Source organism: Haemaphysalis longicornis, unplaced genomic scaffold (assembly GCF_048455015.1).
Source record: "Haemaphysalis longicornis isolate Haplotype H1 unplaced genomic scaffold, Haemaphysalis longicornis Haplotype H1 scaffold_52, whole genome shotgun sequence".
NCBI classification, from domain to species: Eukaryota; Metazoa; Arthropoda; class Arachnida; order Ixodida; family Ixodidae; genus Haemaphysalis; species Haemaphysalis longicornis.
The window spans coordinates 1,651,725-1,657,724 of NW_027526388.1; positions in this window are offsets into that span (position 1 = coordinate 1,651,725).

Genomic DNA, 6,000 nt, shown 5'->3' on the forward strand with positions numbered 1-6,000 from the left:
GCACCATGGTCTTTGACCACGTTAGAGACTACAGTACCTGCTCTGCATAACAAGAGAGTCCTTAAACACACCATAAGTAGTATACACGTTAACAAGCGTGGGTAAATTAAATTAACACAGTCTTCACACAGACAAAATAAATGAAACGAGCGCCACAAGCAAAGGTGACGAAAATATGACAGCCTTTTTAATGACCCTCGCACAAACAATGTGCTTGCGCATGATGCGTTCAGGTGTGCTTTCACGCGACAGAAAGCGCAACCCGCAGTCCAAGCGTTAGTCCTATAAAAATTAATCACCAACTGTGTTCGATCGTTTATAATCTGCACATTCATTATCGTGGCAAGAATTCCTTAGTATTTATTTTTCATTCAAAACGCTTCCATCAATCGAAAATTTACTCTGCACCGGGCTGCAGCATTGCAGTGCTATTTGATTTCTTAAAGGGACACTGAAGTGATATGTAAACATTGCGGGATTACTTGCGCAAATTGTAGTCCGGAGTCCCCAGGCCATGTTACGACCACTCTGTGCGCGTTTACGCGATTTTATTTAGTAGAAAAATTAATTCGAAAATGCTGTCCTCCTCTCTTTACGCTCGCCCATTTTCTGCGGCGTTTTCGTGTGACGTCGAGAGGAGCCGAGCTCGCAATTGGTTGCGCTACTGCACGGCTCCCCGGCCTTCGGGCAGAGTCAGTCGGCCCAGCGTTTCGTCCGCCGGCCGCCGACGGGTCGTCGCAATTCGTTCGCTCAGTTGAAACGAAGCCAGGACACGTTTGTGAATGGAAGAATGGGCCTTTCTTTACTTGGTTAGTTTGTACACTGTATCTAGCTCCAAGTCAAGGTCGCTTCACACAAGCGCTGCACAAGCGCACATGCGACGCTTCGCTGACTGGTACGCCAGTAGGAAAATATAACGCCTCTTGAAGGCGGGAGAAGAGTCAGCGAAGTCAATATAGGTACCAAGGAAATAAAATCAACTGATATTTTTACCGTACAGCGTAAAAATAGGGTGCGGGAAGCACTTTTTTGCGCTGGGCGAACAAGCACAGCGGTCAGCAGCACGACTACGCATCTGCGAACGCTTTTCCGTCTACGAAATGCAATTGCTAGACCTGAGCTATTGTGGAAACTCGGGGGACGCTTACTGCACGAGCGCAATTCAACAAATACTCACCTAAGCTTCTTGAAATGCCAAAACTAAATAAAAGTGTAAACTTGTTGCACAATATGTACCTTATATTACCAAGGTCAGAAGAGCCCGTTCCGTGGCTGAGTGCTCTGAGGCGCTAGGTATGTTGCCGCAAGTGTTTTGCAAGTCACGAGTTCGAGTCCCCGCGGGTACGTGCTTTTTTTTTTTTTTGTAAGTTAACTTTTTCGTTTTCTGCCGATGTTTTCTACATTGAGTTCACCTTTTTTTGGGCCACAACGTTCATGGCTCCACGAACTAGTTCACAGAACGCGCGCAGGCTGGCCGTGGCGCGCTAGCGAGTTCTCGTTGGCGTGCTGTTGCCATAAGCACCGACTGCTTGCGGGCAGTGGGCACAGGCCAGAATGAACAGACCCTTGGCCTGGTGCGAACACGCTTTTTACAATACAGGCATGAGTGAGGCAAGCTCCAAATATGGGGGAAAAGCGCATGACATTTGGGCGTCTGCGGGTACGCGGAGGGCGTCCATTGAGTTATTGAGAATGCCCATCCAACAACGCCACCGGTTGTGTTTTACAGAACCGAAACCGAAACCGAAACTTGTTTGGTTGCTCACCTTGGGCATCGTCCAATCACGGTTCGGCTCCTCCTAACGTCACAGCTTTAGTTGGTGCGGCCGCCGCAAACCGCGCATGGTAGTTTTTCTTCTTTCGCGCTTTGTAAAATAATTACCGATTTGTCAACCGGATAAACGATGAAAAGTGTACTAATTTGAGCCAGTCTACGCAGTGCAAGCAAAAACGGGAGCTTGACAAATTCACTTGAGTGTCCCTTTAAAGGGACACTGAAGTGATATGTAAACGTTGCGGGATTACTTGCGCAAATTGTAGTCCGGAGTCCCCAGACCATGTTTCGACCACCCTGGGCGCGTTTACGCGATTTCATTTAGTAGAAAAATTAATTCGAAAATGCTGTCCTCCTCTCTTTACGCTCGCCCATTTTCTGCGGCGTTTTCGTGGGACGTCGAGAGGAGCCGAGCTCGCAATTGGCTGCGCTACTGCACGGCTCCCCTGCCTTCAGACAGTCAGTCGGCCCAGCGTTTCGTCCGCCGGCCGCCGACGGGTCGTCGCAATTCGTTCGCTCAGTTGCAACGAAGCCAGGACACGTTTGTGAATGGTATAATCTGCCTTTCTTTACTTGGTTAGTTTGTGCACTGTATCTAGCTCCAAGTCAAGGTCGCTTCACACAAGCGCTGCACAAGCGCACATGCGACGCTTCGCTGACTGGTACGCCATAGGAAAATATAAGGCCTCTTGAAGGCGGGATAAGAGTCAGCGAAGTCAATATAGGTACTAAGGAAATAAAATCAACTGATATTTTTACCGTACAACGTAAAACTAGGGTGCGGGAAGCACGTTTTTGCGCTGGGCGAACAAGCACAGCGGTCAGCAGCACGACTACGCATCTGCGAACGCTTTTCCGTCTACGAAATGCAATTGCTAGACGTGAGCTACTGTGGAAACTCGGGCGACGCTTACTGCACGATCGCAGTACAACAAATAGTCACCTAAGCTGCTTGAAATGCCAAAACTAAATAAAAGTGTAAACTGGTTGTACAATATATACCCTATATTACCAAGGCCAGCGGAGCCCGCTCCATTGCCGATGAAGTGCCGGAGCGTGCCCAATTGCCCGCAGAATCTACACTCTTTCTCGTATATCTCGGGGTACATTCTGCTTTGGAGATAGGGGTGCGGGAAGGATCCTGCTTGTATTTGGCGATAGATCGTTTGCTGTGTTCTGCTGAGCGACTTGTGCGGGTCAGGGTACCGCCGTCTGCCTTCCCTGTAGTGGCTGGTGATCTCCTTGTAGGTCGTTATGGCCTGCGGCTCGTGCTCGTCTGCCCGGTGTTCAAGTTCTCGGGCAAGCTGGTGGGCGACTTCGTTGCCCTCCAGCCCTGAGTGAGCCGGTGTCCATATAAGTTCGACTCTCTACTCCGGTATGCGGCGTATTCCTCCCTCTAGTATTCTGAGTGCCGTCAGAGACACCTGCCCTTTTCTATAGCTGGCATACGCTTTTTGCGAGTCTGTGATTATTTTGCTCGCGTTAGGCAACGTGAGCGCCAAGGCTATTGCCGCCTCTTCCGCTTCTTCCGGGAACGCCGTTTTGACAGATAATCCCTCCACCCCTTACCCAACCCTCAATCACCCTTCCCACACCCTTTAACGAGCGATGGGAGACCTTGCTAACCAGCCCCGCCTTGGAAGACCAGCTCGTCCTGATCTCCAGGGGCCAGGCAGCCGCGGTAGCATATGGGTCCCGTGAAGTGGGAACCACCCCATCCGGCACGTATTCGCCGCAATTTTGTGTGGCTAAATAAAGTTGTTCTCTCTCTCTCTCCATTGCCGAGTGGTTTGGGACGCTAGATGCGCCACCGCAAGTATTTTGCGAGTCAGGAGTTCGAATCCCCGCGGGTACGTGCTTTTTTTTAGGGGCGAAGCTCCTTAGGGCATGGGTCTGTCCATCCTCGACGTATGTATGTAGCCACCTCTAGTTTAGTTCTTGGATTGTTTACTAGATGGCGTGGCTACCTCTAGTTTAGTTCTTGGATTGTTTACTAGATGGCGGGGAGCGTTGTAATAAAATCCGTTCGCTGTTGGCGCGCGCTCGGAGTCGCCCGATGGATAAGGCTGCAGATGTGCGAGCCCGCGAGGCAGAAGCGCTCCGTGAAGCTGAGCGACGCCGCCGCCAAGATCCTGCCGTACGAGAGCGGGAGGCCGAAGCGTGTCGTCTGGCTGCGCGACGACGCCACCAAGATCCCAGCGTTCGAGAACGAGAGGCCCAAGCGTCACGGCAACGGCGCGAGGACCCTGCCGTACGCGAAGCGGCACGGCTGCGGCGCGAAGAGGATCTCCAAAACGTCAGATAACGGGAAGCGGCGAGAAAGCGTGCGTATCGGCAGGCAGACCCCGATGCAGTGAGAGCTCGTGAGGCGTCTGCAAAACGCATCAGGCGAGCTCAGCCCCAAGGTGCCGACGCGCGGTTTAAGCGAGACTTTCTAGACGTTACGTTCGGACACAGATGTAGTGGGCGAACTTTCACTGAAGAGTCATGGTTTTACCGATGATTTCCCCTCAGGAGCTTCGCCCACTCATCATCATTCACCCCGTGGATATGCTGTGAATTTTTTTTCTGTAAGTTAACTTTTTCGTTTTCCGCCGTTGTTTTCTATATTGATTTCACCTTTTTTTGGGCCGCAACGTTCATGGCTCCACGAACTAGTTCACAAAACGCGCGCAGGCTGGCACTGGCGCGCTAGCGAGTTCTCGTTGGCGTGCTGTTGCCATATGCACCGACTGCTTGCAGGCAGTGGGCACAGGCCAGAATGAACAGACCCTTGGCCTGGTGCGAACACGCTTTTTACGATACAGGCATGAGGGAGGCAAGCTCCAAATATGGGGGAAAGGCGCATGACATTTGGGCGTCTGCGGGTACGCGGAGGGCGTTCATGCACTGCGTAGGTTTCGGCTAGTGAATGCTACGATTCCAAGCCGTCCTAGGAGTCTTATCTTTATGCATTTTTACAGCTGACAACATGGCAGAAGCGCGGTACGATGATTACTGAGTTATTGAGAATGCCCATCCAACAACGCCAACGGTTGTGTTTTACAGAACCGAAACCGAAACCGAAACTTGTTTGGTTGCTCACCTTGGGCATCGTCCAATGACGGTGCCCGCTCCTCCTAACGTCACAGCTTTAGTTGGTGCGGCCGCCGCAAACCGCGCATGGTAGTTTTTCTTCTTTCGCGCTTTGTAAAATAATTACCGATTTGTCAATCATAAAAACGATGAAAAGTGTGCTAATTTGAGCCAGTCTACGCAGTGCAAGCAAAAACGGGAGCTTGGCAAATTCACTTCAGTGTCCCTTTAAAAACGGGATTTTTTTTTTGCGAGCGACCCAGGATTGCTGTTACAAAAACAAGCGCAAAGTTGAATCGCGGAAGAGCGAGCATTCGTCAATGTTTTTTCGCTTTCATAAGGACGATTTACCCCACTGTTTGTTGCAAAACACGATACCCCAGCGCTACTTGAACAAACAAAAGCCGTGAGCCAAATATTTATTCCATAACATAAGAAACGCACAAGAAGTGAAACGGAACACGCGTGTTGCGGCTGCCCGAGCGACTGATTTTTCAAAACTTCGATTTGCGTGCGGCACCATTGGTGGCTCGATAAGCTTTAGAATGTAATTCATTGTAGGCACCATCAAAGAACTTCTGCGCAAACTCAAAAGCACATGCAAATAACAACAAACCAAGACTACTTACCCGGCGCACCGTTTCGTCTTCATCGTCGGCAGGCAAACGTACGATTCGGTGGCGAACTTGTAACTGCGCTCCTGGTGCCGTTGCGATTGCGTTTTAGACGCGTAATATGTCTCCGCGAACCCGGACGGGAACCGGGGCAACGCAGACAAGTCCACACACCATTCATCAGTCATTACGTGCGACAACACAGCACGAGACGTGCAGCGAGTCACCAAGAAGCGATAACACGCACGCGCAGCACCTTGTAGCACACGTATTCCCGACCGGCGCTATCCTTAAACATGGCGTCGAAGCGAGGGTTCGATTCGGCTGCGACAGAGGGCAGCACTTTTGCATAAGGCCTATAGGGCTCAGCAGGATGCTCGGACTATAAAAACAATATTCGCAGTTAGCCTGTTTTTTGTCTACCATTCACAGAAAGAAATGTTAAAGTTATTTTGACAGAGTGAAGCGGAAAAAAACACGATACCTGAGAAGAAAATAGCAACCTGTTCTTCGGGATACATTGCCCCAACCGTAGGC